This window comes from Hylobates moloch, unplaced genomic scaffold (assembly GCF_009828535.3).
Source record: "Hylobates moloch isolate HMO894 unplaced genomic scaffold, HMol_V3 SCAFFOLD_2, whole genome shotgun sequence".
NCBI classification, from domain to species: domain Eukaryota; kingdom Metazoa; phylum Chordata; class Mammalia; order Primates; family Hylobatidae; genus Hylobates; species Hylobates moloch.
The window spans coordinates 87,628,906-87,643,928 of record NW_026652277.1 but is presented as its reverse complement, the minus strand read 5'-3'; positions in this window follow the sequence as shown (position 1 = coordinate 87,643,928).

The window sequence follows — 15,023 nt, the reverse complement described above, 5'->3', positions numbered from 1 at the left end:
TTCAAAGATTTTATTTGCATTAGAAAACTAGAAAAATAGGATGGATTTCACATTAGTTACATGACATGGTTGAATTATTACCCTTTCAACTACACAAAGCCAGAGCACACAGCTTTGCATTTGACTGAATGAGGAAAGCCAGTTTTTTCACAGATAAAGGATACTTAAATAATGTGATGGAAGATCTTTTATTGAAAGCCGTTTCTCATTCTTCAAAAAGTGAAACTTGGTGACAGTTTTTGGGTGGTGCTTGTATTTGAACTCAGCTAAGATGAAATATTCGATTACTAATCAAAAGCCAAACAACTACGTTATTGATAGTAAACCTAAAATGCACTGAGCTCCCTTAGAAGCAGAAACTGATTCAAGAAGGCTGGGGCTTTTTTATGAGGTTGTTAAATAGTGTGGTATCTAAATACAGGTCAGTTAATGAAGTAAAGAAATTGCATGTCTGAATAAAAAGTTTAGACTTTATTTTGTAATGGGGAGTTACTGAAAGCTTTCAAGGCATGTTTTAGAAGATCCTGGCTTTGTATGAAACAGAATGTAGAAGGAGAAAAATAGAAGCAGGGAGACAATTTGGAGACTGCAGCAATGGCACGTGAGGATGGGAAATCAGGAGGCCCTAAAGTAAAGTAAGATAGTGGTGATAAGAATAAAGAGAGAGGAAATGGATGTGATAGTTATTATGAAGGCAGAATGAATATTGATTACATGTTTCCAAACCAGGGAAAGTGAAGTGTTAAGTGTGTGAAAATGTTTTCAGCATAGGGACTCAGGGGCATGGTGTCTCCATGAAAGAAGAAATATATTGAGTTCAGTTAAAATTGTGGGACTGACCTTGAGAGAGAAATAAGAGCTGTAAATAGATATGTAGAACTTGTCAACACCAAGGGAGTATTTGAAGTCATGAGTCTAGATGAGACTGACAAAGGAGAAAGCATTGAAAGAAGAGAAGAAATCTATAGACTGTATACTTAGATTGGTGCCAGGAGACAGAGAAGATGGGTGGGGATGGGAGCAGAAGAGCCTCTAGTGAACCAGAAGTAAGAGTTTTGATACAAGAAAACTGTTGGCACAGTTGAAGGCTGTATAAAAAGGTGAAATGAGCAAAAGACAATGAACATATTTGATGGCTAGAAGATCATTGCTGGCCTTGTCAGAGCAGTTTTAGCAGAGTAGATAAGAATACATGTTGGATTTTAGGAAAAGGAGAAAAATATATAGGAAGTTAACAGCTTATATTCTTTTTGGCAGAGAAAAGAAGCCAATAAGATTATAGTTTATGGGAAAAATAGTTAAAAAATGAAAGGTTATTGCTTAAGAATGAATATGCATATGTTTATAAGCTAAGGGCAAATGTCCAGTGAGGGGCGAAGAGATCATTCATGAGCAAGGTCCCAGAGAAGGTGGGGAAAGGTTACATCTAGGGCATATTTGGAAATATTATCTTTTTTTCCTCTAAAATGTAAGACAATACAGAAGATTGGGTTTAGGTAGGGGAATGTTGGCTTGTTCTTGCCTGATGATCTAAAACTTCACAATAAAATATGCAATACATGGAAAATGGATTTTATTTTTTCTGAATTTACTCTTAATATTCTTCAATAATGTGAGGTAAAATGTTAATAGAATAAGTTAATAGATCAATTACATGGTTTAATATTAGTTGTTATTAAGTAGATGTCTCTAAATTTTAGTAAGTATATGCATTTTTTAAAAGTCATACATCAGAACATGACTAGTAGTATAAAATAAAATGAAGGTAGATCAACTTTACTCATTTATTGGTGAGATTTCTGGTTAATAAATTTGAGTAATGAGTTGTGATTATTATTAAAACACACTTAAGTTACGATGTTTTCGTAGTTCCCCAGCCTGTCGTCATTTGCTTGAACTGCCCTCACCACTGACTCTCTGACATTTCCCCTTAAATATCTCAAAGGCCCCTCAAAATCAACCCATCCTTTGCTAAACTCACCATATGCCCTCTGTGGATAACAGCCTCCAAGCTGGCCCCGAATAATTTTTATTTCTTGGTGTCCACCCATTTGCGTAGCCTCACCCCACCACACATATTATACTGAGGTTGGTCACATAATACCATATGACAGAGGTAATGGTATGCCACTCCTAATACTAGTTTAAATGTTCTGCAGCTTCCATCTTGAATATTTTCTCTTGCTCGTATTCTCTCTCTTTTGAACTTCTTGTCTGAGGGTAAGCAAACTGCTGTGTCATGAGCAGTCCTAGGGAGAAGCATATGTTGCAAGAAACTGAGTCCCCAAGCCAATAGCTAATGGGGAAGTGAGACCTGCCAAAAATCACATTAGTGAGCTTGGAAATGTATTCTTCAGTTACAATAGAACCTTGAGATAACTGCAGCACTGGGTGGTAGTTTGGTTGCAGCCTTGTAAGGGACACTTGACCAAAACCGTGCAGCTAATCTCCCATATTTCTGACCCTCAGTAAATCTGTGAGATGATAACTGTGTGCTTATTGTTTTAAGCTGCTAAATTTTGGAGTAATTTGATATGAAGCAGTAGAGAACTAATAAACCTCGGCTCCAGTTTTCTTCTCAGGTTTCTTTTTTTTTTTTTTTTTTTCACAGTATATGCAAAGCTTTATTTCATTAGTCTCTGAGGCTTAGCCTGTAATAACTTTATTAAATCATTTGAATATTACTCTGAATGAGTCAGATTGACATGGGTGAATTTACCAGTTGTTAAATTATTAGATGTTATTACAAAATAAATTAATGTTTGTAACTTTATCTTCCATACACGAATGAGTCTTTTTTTAAGGAAATCACAACTCACAATAAAATAATGTTTACGTGTTTCTTTAAAAGTATACTTTGGTCATAATAGATATAGTAACTGTGAATGTGTAATCCCTTGGCAAAATACAGTATGGATTATTGGATTAAGTTCAAAGGAAACAATTTAAAAATCAAAAGTACATAATTTTATGATTTACTTTAAAATTTCGTATAGATGGTATCTAGCTATGTTGCCTGGGCTGGTTTTGAACTCGTGGTTACTTTTTTTTTTTTTAATTATACTTTAGATTTTAGGGTACATGTGCACAACGTGCAGGTATGTTACATATGTATCCATGTGCCATGTTGATTTCCTGCACCCATTAGCTCGTCATTTAGCATTAGGTATATCTCCTAATGCTGTCCCCGCCCCCCCCACCCCCCACCCCACAACAGTACCCGGAATGTGATGTTCCCCTTCCTGTGTCCATGAGTTCTCATTGTTCAATTCCCACCTATGAGTGAGAACATGCGGTGTTTGGTTTTTTGTCCTTGCGATAGTTTACTGAGAATGATGTTTTCCAGTTTCATCCATGTCCCTACAAAGGACATGAACTCATCATTTTTTATGGCTGCATAGTATTCCATGGTGTATATGTGCCACATTTTCTTAATCCAGTCTATTGTTGTTGGACATTTGGGTTGGTTCCAAGTCTTTGCTATTGTGAATAGTGCCGCAATAAACATACGTGTGCATGTGTCTTTATAGCAGCATGATTTATACTCCTTTGGGTATATACCCAGTGATGGGATGGCTGGGTCAAATGGTATTTCTAGTTCTATATCCCTGAGGAATCACCACACTGACTTCCACAATGGTTGAACTAGTTTACAGTCCCACCAACAGTGTAAAAGTGTTCCTATTTCTCCGCATCCTCTCCAGCACCTGTGTAAAGAGAGAAGAATCAAATAGATGCAATAAAAAATGAAAAAGGGGATATCACCACCGATCCCACAGAAATACAATCTACCATCAGAGAATACTACAAACACCTCTATGTAAATAAACTAGGAAATCTAGAAGAAATGGATAAATTCCTCGACAAATACACCCTCCCAAGACTAAACCAGGAAGAAGTCGAATCTCTGAATAGACAAATAACAGGTTCTGAAATTGTGGCAATAATCAATAGCTTACCAACCAAAAAGAGTCCAGGACTGGATGGATTCACAGCTGAATTCTACCAGAGGTACAAGGAGGAACTGGTACCATTCCTTCTGAAACTATTCCAATCGATAGAAAAAGAGGGAATCCTCCCTAACACATTTTATGAAGCCAGCATCATCCTGATACCAAAGCCAGGCAGAGACACAACCAAAAAAGAGAATTTTAGACTAATATCCTTGATGAACATTGATGCAAAAATCCTCAATAAAATACTGGCAAACCGAATCCAGCAGCACATCAAAAAGCTTATCCACCATGATCAAGTGGGCTTCATCCCTGGGATGCAAGGCTGGTTCAACACACGCAAATCAATAAATGTAATCCAGCATATAAACAGAACCAAAGACAAAAACCACATGATTATCTCAATAGATGCAGAAAAGGCTTTTGACAAAATTCAACAACCCTTCATGCTAAAAACTCTCAATAAATTAGGTATTGATGGGATGTATCTCAAAATAATAAGAGCTATATACGACAAACCCACAGCCAATATCATACTGAATGGGCAAAAACTGGAAGCATTCCCTCTGAAAACTGGCACAAGACAGGGATGCCCTCTCTCACCGCTCCTATTCAACATAGTGCTGGAAGTTCTGGCCAGAGCAATCAGGCAGGAGAAGGAAATAAAGGGTATTCAATTAGGAAAAGAGGAAGTCAAACTGTCCCTGTTTGCAGATGACATGATTGTATATCTAGAAAATCCCATTGTCTCAGCCCAAAATCTCCTCAAGCTGATTAGCAACTTCAGCAAAGTCTCAGGATACAAAATCAATGTACAAAAATCACAAGCATTCTTGTACACCAATCACAGACAAACAGAGAGCCAAATCATAAGTGAACTCCCATTCACAATTGCTTCAAAGAGAATAAAATACCTAGGAATCCAACTTACAAGGGATGTGAAGGACCTCTTCAAGGAGAACTACAAACCACTGCTCAACGAAATCAAAGAGGATACAAACAAATGGAAGAACATTCCATGCTCATGGGTTGGAAGAATCAATATCGTGAAAATGGCCATACTGCCCAAAGTAATTTATAGATTCAATGCCATCCCCATCAAGCTACCAATGACTTTCTTCACAGAATTGGAAAAAACTACTTTAAAGTTCATATGGAACCAAAAAAGAGCCCGCATTGCCAAGTCAATCCTAAGCCAAAAGAACAAAGCTGGAGGCATCACGCTACCTGACTTCAAACTATACTACAAGGCTACAGTAACCAAAACAGCATGGTACTGGTACCACAACAGAGATATAGATCAATGGAACAGAACAGAGCCCTCAGAAATGATGCCACATATCTACAACTATTTGATCTTTGACAAACCTGACAAAAACAAGAAATGGGGAAAGGATTCCCTATTTAATAAATGGTGCTGGGAAAACTGGCTAGCCATATGTAGAAAGCTGAAAATGGATCCCTTCCTTACACCTTATACAAAAATTAATTCAAGATGGATTAAAGACTTAAATGTTAGACCTAAAACCATTAAAATCCTACAAGAAAACCTAGGCAATACCATTCAGGCCATAGGCATGGGCAAGGACTTCATGTCTAAAACACCAAAAGCAATGGCAACAAAAGCCAAAATCGACAAATGGGATCTCATTAAACTAAAGAGCTTCTGCACAGCAAAAGAAACTACCATCAGAGTGAACAGGCAACCTACAGAATGGGAGAAAATTTTTGCAACCTACTCATCTGACAAAGGGCTAATATCCAGAATCTACAATGAACTCAAACAAATTTACAAGAAAAAAACAAACAACCCCATCAAAAAGTGGGCAGAGGACATGAACAGACACTTCTCAAAAGAAGACATTTATGCAGCCAGAAAACACATGAAGAAATGCTCATCATCACTGGCCATCAGAGAAATGCAAATCAAAACCACAGTGAGATACCATCTCACACCAGTTAGAATGGTCATCATTCTTCTCAGGTTTCTAATCTCAGTGAAATTGCACCAACATCTGCCCATTCCCACAAGCCAAGATCCTAAGAGTCATCCAGGATACCACTTTCTCCTTCGTTCTCCAAGTCAATTATAGTTATACCTTGGTATCCATGGTGGATTGATTCCAGGAGCTCCCTTAGATACCAAAATCTGCAGATGTGCAAGTTCCTGATATAAATGAAATAGTGTTTGCATATAACCTATGCATATCCTCCTGTATACTTTTAATCAACTCTAGATTGCTTATAATACCTAATATGATGTAAATACTATATAAGTAGTTATACTGTATTATTTAGGAAATAATTACAAGAAAAAGTCTGTACATGTTCGTTACAGACATAATTTTTTAAAAATATTTTTAATCAGCTGGGCATGGTGGTTCATAGCTGTAATCCCAGCACTTTGGGAGGCCGAGGCAGGCGGATCACGTGAGGTCAGGAGTTTGAGACCAGCCTGGCTAACATGGTGAAACCCTGTCTCTACCAAAAAAAAATTAGCCAGATGTTGTTGTGCCCTCCTGTAGTTCCAGCTACTCAGGAGGCTGATGTGGGAGAATCACTTGAACCTGGGAGATGGCGGTTGCAGTGGGCCAAGATTGTACCACCGCACTCCAGCCTGGCTGACAGAGCAAGACTCCATCTCAAGATTTGCCTAGGGTTGGTGATAGGAACTGTGAAAAAGAAAGCAGGGTGAGATAGAAAGTAGTACTGCTAGGGTCTCATTTATGCAGGAGGTCCAGGGACGGCATCTACAGCAAAGTGTCACATGAAGAGAATCTGAAGGCATTCTGAAAAAATTCATGACATCCATGTGGATGTTACAGAGGAGTGGGCACCACTACAGATAGTGAGCATCACGAGTGCCAAGACCATGAGGTAGAAGCATGCTTGATGTGTTCATGGAACAGCAAGGAGGTCATTGTTGCTGGGGCTGCAGGAGTGAGGAGGAGTGTAGGAGGGAATGATATTTGAGAGATAGTGGATGACCTTATAGAAAAGATTTTTGGATTTTACTCTACATTAGTTGGGAGGCCATTGAAATGTCTTGATTACAGGAACGACAAAATCAGGTACAGGTTTCAACAGGATCAGGATGGATATGGTGTTGAACACAGTGTGAGGGAGAACTGGGAGTGCAAGAGAGAGCAGGAAAAAATGATGGTAATGTAGACTAGAGTGGTGGAATTAGAGGTGGTCTGACATGGCCAAATTTTAGATATGCTTTGAAGGCAGCATGGACAATTAGCTGATAGATTTGATGTGGGTGTGATAGAAAATGAGGAATCAAAGGTGTTTTCACATGATGTTGTGATGCTGTCATGGACCTGAGAGGTGGCTGTGTCAGTTTATTTCCCAATTCTTACGTCCCCTGACCATCACTCCTCCCTACAAACCACCATCCCGTTCCTCACTTATTCCAGGTAACTTGCCAGAACTCCTGAGCGGATTCTTTAGGGCCCATTCAAAAATGACTGTTCTGGTAATATTGGTCAGAAACTCTGACAATGTTGATTTTTGAGGTTAAGCTAGATTGACTCATATCCGAAGTTATATTAGACACTATATTCTAATATACCGTATTCTGCATAAGTGATGAGAGCTATAGTAGTTCATAAATATTGAATACTTTACATGGATTTTTTTTTAACTCGTTACAGCAACCCTGTGAAGTAGCTGCTGTTATTATGATAGTTTTTACAGTCAAGAAAACTGAGTTTGAAAAGTTAAAGTAGTTAGTTTTCACTCACACAGTAACTATGTGGTGGGAACAGAGATTGTATGTAATTCTGCCTTCTTCCAAAAGTGCTCTCTGGTAGAACTACATTCCAATGACCTATCCTTTATAAAGTGAGTCTTATTTTTAACACGATCAGTTATACTGATAGTGAAATTATCTCTGTCTCATTTTGAAATAATTTTACTAATGTTATACATTTGAGGAGTAAGATACCAATTGACAAAACGTAGTGATAATTTGCTAATAGTGCCTACATAGATGGTATAATTGCTTTCTATACACTAAATGAATTCAAGCTCTGCAGTAACGGTTGGTGGGAATATAAATTGTATGGCTATTAAGGAAAACAGTATGAGGATTCCTTAAAAAATTAAAAACAGAACTACCATATGATTCAATAGTCCTTTTCCTAGATTTATATCCAAAGGAAATTAAATCAGTTGGTCAAGAGATATCTCATATTCATTGCAATATGATTCATAATAGCAAAGATGTGAAATCATCATTGGATGAATGGATTAAAAATTTTATATATGTATAAAATTTTTAATTAGTTTTATATATTTTTATATATTATATGTTTAAAATTATAAATTTATATAATTTTATATAATTTTTAATTATATATATATACACACACACAATATCGCCCAGCCTTAAAAACATACTACTAATCGGCTTTAAGAAAAGAAGAAAATTCTGTCGTTTCTGACACCATGGAAGAACCTCGACATTACGTTAGGTGAAATAATTCAGGTACAGAAGAATACTACAGTATCTCACTTATATATGGAATGTAAAAATGTTGAACTCAAAAGTAGAGTATGGAATGGTGGTTACCAAGGCTTGAGAGAGAGGGGTAAAGATTGATCAAAGGATGCAAAATTTCAGTTAAGAGGAAGGAGTACAAGAGATTTATTGTATGTCATGGTGACTATAATTAATAACAATGTATTTTTTTCTTGACAATTGCTAAGAGTAGATTTTGTTTATGGGCACCAAGGTTGATTCCAATTCTTTGCTATTGTGAGTAGTGCTGCCATGAACATGCAAATGCATGTGTCTTTTTGGTAGAATGATTTGTTTTCTTTTGGATATATACCCAGTAATGGGATTGCTGGGTCAAATGGTAGTTCTAAGTTCTTTGAGAAATCTACAAATTGCTTTCCGTGGTAGCCAAACTAATTTACACTCCCATTAACTGTGTCTAAGTATTCCCTTTTCTCCATGGCCTCACCAGCATCTGTTGTTTTTTTGACTTTTTAGTAATAGCCATTCTGACTGGTGTAAGGAGGTATGTCATTGTGGTTTGATTTGCATTTCTCTCATGATTAGTAAAATGAAGCATTTTTCCTGTTTGTCAGCCATGTATATGTCTTCTTTTGAGAAGTGTCTGTTCATTTCTTTTGCCCATTTTTAAATGAGGTTATTCGTTTTTTGCTTGTTCAATTGTTTAAATTCTTTATCGATGCTGGATATTAGACCTTTGTTGAATGCGTAGTTCTGAGAATATTTTCTCTCCTTCTGTAGGTTGTCTGTTTACTCTTTTGATAGTTTATTTTGCTATGCAGAAACTCTAGTTTAATTGGGCCTCATTTGTCAATTTTTGCTTTTGTTGTACTTGTTTTTGATGACATTGTCATAAATTCTTTCCTAAGGTCAATGTTTAAAATAGTGTTTCCTAGGTTTTCTTCTAAAAGTCTTATAGTTTGAGGGTTTACATTTAAATCTTTAATCTATCTTAAGTTAATATTTGTATATGGTGAGAGAAAGGGGTCCAGTTTAATTCTTTTGCATATGACTAGCCAGCTATCCCAGCACTATTTATTGAATAGGGAGTACTTTCCTCATTGCTTATTTTTGTCGACTTTGTTCAAGATCAGATGGCTGTAGGTGTGTGGCTTTATTTCTGGGTTCTCATTCTGTCCCATTGGTCTATGTGTTATATCAGTATCATGCTGTTTTGGTTACTGTTGCCTTATAGCGTAGTTTTTATTTTATTTTACTTTAAATTCTGGGATACATGTGCAGAATGTGCAGGTTTGTTACATAGGTATACGTGTGCCATGGTGTTTTGCTGTGCCTATTGACTTGTCTTAACTTTCCTTCCCTTGCCCTCCACCCCCCTAGAGGCCCTGGTGTGTGTTGTTCCCCTCCATGTGTCCATGTGTTCTCATGCCTCAACTCCCACATATGAATGAGAACATGAGGTGTTTGGTTTTCTGTTCCTGTGTTAGTTTGCTGCAGATGATGGCTTCCAGCTGCATCCGTGTCCCTGCAAAGGACATGATCTCATTTCTTTTTATGGCTGCAGCCTTATAGTATAGTTTGAGTCAGATATTGTGATGCCTCTGACTTTGTTCTTTATGCTTAGAACTGCTTTGTCTATTGGGGCTCTTTATTGGTTCCATTTGAATTTTGGAATAGTATTTTTCTAATTCTGTGAAGAATGGCGTTGGTAGTTTGATAGGCATAGTGTTCAATCTGTAGATTGCTTTGAGCAGTATGGCCACTTAATGATATTAATCTAATCCATGAACATGGAATGTTTTTCCCTTTGTTTGTATCATCTCTGAATTCTTTCAGCAGTATTTTGTAGTTATCCTTGTAGTGACCTTTCACCTCCTTGGTGAGATGTCTTCCTAGATACTTTATATTGTGTGTGTGTGGCTATTGTAAATGGGATTGCATTCTTGATTTGGCTCTCATCTTCAACACTATTGTTGAATAGAAATGCTACTGATTTTTCTACATTCATTTTTGTACACTGAAACTTTACTGAAGTTTATGAGTTTTAGGAGACTTTTTGGTATAATCTTTAGGGTTTTCTAGGTATAGAATCATATCATTGATGAAGAGAGATATTATGACTTATTCTTTTACTATTTGGATGCCTTTTATTTCTTTCTCTTGACTGATTGCTCTGGCTAGTACTTCCACTACTATGTTGAATAGAAGTGGAGAGAGTGGTCATTTTTGTCTTGTTCCAGTTCTCAAGCTTTTGACCATTTAGTATTATGTTGGCTGTGGGTTTGTCATAGATGGCTCATTATTTTGAGGTATGTTCCTTTAATGCCTAGTTTCTTGAGTGTTTTCATCATGAAGGGATGTTGAATTTTATTGAAGTATTTTTATGTGTCTTAGGCGGATCTTATGGTTTTGTTTTTAATTCTGTTTATGTGATGAATCACATTTATTGACACATATGTTGAACCAACTTTGCATCCCAGGAGTTACGTCTACTTGATCATTGTGAATTAACTCTTTCATGTGCTGCTAGATTGAGTTTGCTGGTATTTTGTTGAAGATTTTTGTGTCAACGTTCATCAGGGGTATTGGCCTGTCATTTTCTTTTTTGTTCTGTCTTTGCTCAATTTTGGTGTTGGAGTGATGCTGGCTTCATGGAATGAGTTAGGGAGGAATCCTTCCTGAATTGTTTGGAATAGTTTCATCAGAATTTGTACTAGCTCTTCTTTGTATATCTGGTAGAATTTAGCTGTGAATCCGTCTGATCCAGGGCTTTTTTTGGTTGGTAGGTTTTTTTTAAATTGATTCATTTTTGGAACTTGATATTGGTCTGTTTAAGGTTTCACTTCTTTTTCCTGATTCAATCTTGAGAGGTTGTGTGTTTCCAGGAGTGTTTTACTAGATTTTCTAGTTGTGTGCATTGAGGTCTTCATCACAACATGAAGATCTTTTGTATTTCTGTGGGATCAGTTATAATGTCACCTTTGTTGTTTCTGATTGTGCTTATTTGGATCTTCTCTTTTTCCTTTGTTAATCTAGTTAGTAGTCTGTTGATCTTGTTTATCCTTTCAAATAACCAACTTTTGGTTTCATTGATTCTTTGTATGAATTTGAGTCTCAATTTCTTTCAGTTCCACTGGGATTTTAGTTATTTCTTTTCTTATGCTGGCTTTGGTTGGTTGGTCTTGTTCTCCTAGTTCCTCTAGGTATGATGTTAGTGCATTAATTTGAGATCTCTCTAACTTTTTGAGGTAGGCATTTAGTGCTATAAAGTTTCTTCTTAACACTGCTTTTGCTGCATTCCAGATTTTGGTATGTTATGACTCTATTTTCATTTATTTCAAGGAATTTTTCATTTGTGACTTCATTGTTTACCCAAAAATCATATATGAGCAAGTTGTTTAATTTCCTTGTAATTGTGTGGTTTGAGAGATCTTCTTACTATTAATTTCTACTTCTATTCAACCAGGATCTGAAAGTATGCATGGTATGGTTTGACTTTTTAAAATTTATTGAGACTTGCTTTATGGCCAAGCATGTGGTCAATCTTGGGGATATGTTCCATGTGCACATGAGAAAAGTACATTCTGTAGTTGATAGGTGGAGTATTCTGTACATGTGTATTAGGTCCAATTGGTCAAGTGTTGCATTTAAGTCCAGAATTTCTTTATCAATTTTCTGCCTTGATTTTTCTAATGTTCTCAGAGGGAGTATTGAAGTCTCGCACTACTATTGTGTGGCAGTCAAAATCTTTTCATATGTCTAGAAGTTCTTGTTTTATGAATATATGTGTTCTAATTTTGAGCATGTATATATTTAGGATAGTTAAGTCTTGTTGAATTGAACCCTTTATCATTACGTAATGCCCTTCTTTGTCCTTTTTTACTGTTGTTGGTTTAATGTCTATTTTATCTGATAGAATAGACATCCCTATTCTTTTTTGCTTTTTAGTTTATGTGGTAGATCTTTCTCCAATCCTTTTCTTTGAGCCTATGAATGTCATTATGTGTGAGATGGGTCTCTTGAAGACAGCAGATGGATGGGTCTTGCTTTTTTATCCAAATTGCCACTTGGTGCCTTTTAAGTGGGATATTTATATCATTTACACTGAAGCTTCATATTGATATGTAAGGTTTTGAACCTACTGTGAAGTCGTTAGCTGGTTGCTTTGTAGTTTCTATTGTGTGGTTGCTTTATAGAGTCTGTGGGATATGTACTCAAGTGTGACAAACCATAATTTGGAGAAGTAAACAACTAACTGCTGTGTATCTACTAACTGGTTTAAGAAATAAAGCTTTACTTTTTGTTTAAAAGAAGATCCATAGTAATGTACTAAGAACAGACTGTAACGTTGCTCTATTGTCTAAATGTTTATTCCCAAAAAATCTAATTTGCATAAGAACTTATACGCTCATCATGGATACTAATATGGAAATAGCTGTTCCATTTGTGAGTCACGAACATTGAGTAATGTGACATTTCCCATTTGAACACCTATTTTCTAAATTGTTATGTTGTCTTAAACTTATGCTGGTGTAACCTACATTATGAGCTATAAAAACACTATCAGTCAGGTATTTTTATAGAGAAAATGAAGTTCAGAGGTCAAAATAAGAGAAATGCCTGTGTCTTTTTATATTTCTTAGATGTTTAATTTTCTCAACTTTTTAAAAATTTAGGATTTGTGCTATTACATTATCAAAATAATGATAGAAATTCTACTAGTCTAATAGTCCATTTGCCTTTTTTAAATTATAAAATAATGTTTCACAGGTATTTTAAACTTCTTGGAAGAAAATCACTATTACTTTAATAATGATAATCGCTACTATATTTGTGGCATTATTTTTCTTTTCAGGATATGAAGAAAATGTTTGGGAAAGTAGAACTGTCTATACTATTTATCATATAAAATTAGCAAGAGATGCTGTTACTTTTCAAAAATCCATTGATAGAATAGTTAAAAGCATTTTCTGATTTTAAAGAAATTGAGGACTTTCATTAATAACTCTAGTCACATTTTTTTAAAGCAAACCGGCTTTTCTGTTTCAGTCCTAATATTTCTCTAATGTAATCAAATGTCAAATCCCGACAAATTATACTTTTAAAAAGTCAACTTAGGCATAATGAGTTCTAATATTCTTTTTCTGGGTTTGAGTACTTGTAATTCCATGAAGTAAAAGAAAGCAGTCCAGGTGGTACAAAATTGGCCTTAGGGGTTATATTCCAATATTGCAGATTTTCGCTCCTTTGACTCCTCTTCTCCAAGTTTGACATACATGGAAAAATTCCTTTTAGTTGGGTCTGGGTTGACTTCCACTACTCATTTCTCAAAGATCGTTTCTTGGTGGATTGCAGTATTTAACTATTTCGAAGACCAAGGTTTGACTAGTGTATTTTAGGGAAATTCATTATCTCTGTAAGTTCCAGAAGAAAAGCTGAAATACAGATCCTACATTTACAACTTTTTCTTCTTTTGATTTATCTCAAGAGAATGACACAGAAATGGAAGGGTATTCAGTTGCACTAGCATAAGATTTCAGTGAAAGGTGAATATATGCAAAACATGAGGACTTTTTGTGCATCCTTTTTTATTATACTGTTCTAATCCATGTTCTGTAATAACAATACCTGAGGCTGGTAATTTATAAGAACAGAAATTTATTTCTCATTTTCTAGAGGCTTGGAAGCCTAAGATCAAATGCCAACAGGCTCAATGTCTGGTGAGGGCCTGGTTTCTGCTTCCAAAATGGTGCCTCATTGCTGCATACTTGAGAGAGGACAAACACTGTGTCTTCATATAGCAGAAGAGCAAAAGGGCCTATGCTGGTTATCTCTGCCCCTTATAAAGGTCACACCTCTTAATACCATCACATTGGTGATAAAGTTTCAAAACTTGAATTTTGGGGGACATTTAGACCATAGAATATATTCATGCCATAAAATTTAGATGTGTAAGAAATGACTCTCTATAACTCAAAAAGGACTGTAGAGTCTTAAGGAGTATGTATTGTTGTGTACATCTATATAGCTCACACTTATGTAACACTATGTGCCAGGCACTATTCTAATGGTTTGCATATATTGCCTTATTTAATACCCATGCTAACCCTATAAGGCAAATACTGTTGTTATCCCCAGGGCAGAAAACTGAAGTCAGGATCTGCTTAATGCACGCAGTGACCTGTGCAACTTTAGGACGTCTGAGAGGTACTGCATTTGGTTTAATGCTCGCTGTCACTTTCTTGAAATTTTTAATAATTTTGAACAAGAAGCTCTGAATTTTCATTTTGTAGCAGGCTCTGCAAATTATGTAGCTGATGGAGGAACTGAGAGATTAATTTTCCCCGTGGTCACATAGCAAGTGGTCTGATTCCAGACTTCATGTCCTTAACCATACACTATACAGGTGATTAAGAATGATGATTTATATTCCATGACCATCTACTGAAGTTCAACTGAATATCTTCTCACTGAACCTACACAGTGAGACTTCATGGCAAAATAGTTATTATTTCCATTAAACAGATTAAGAAACTGATAGAGTAGGAAGTTAACCGACTCAAGGAAGGCCAAACCCCCAC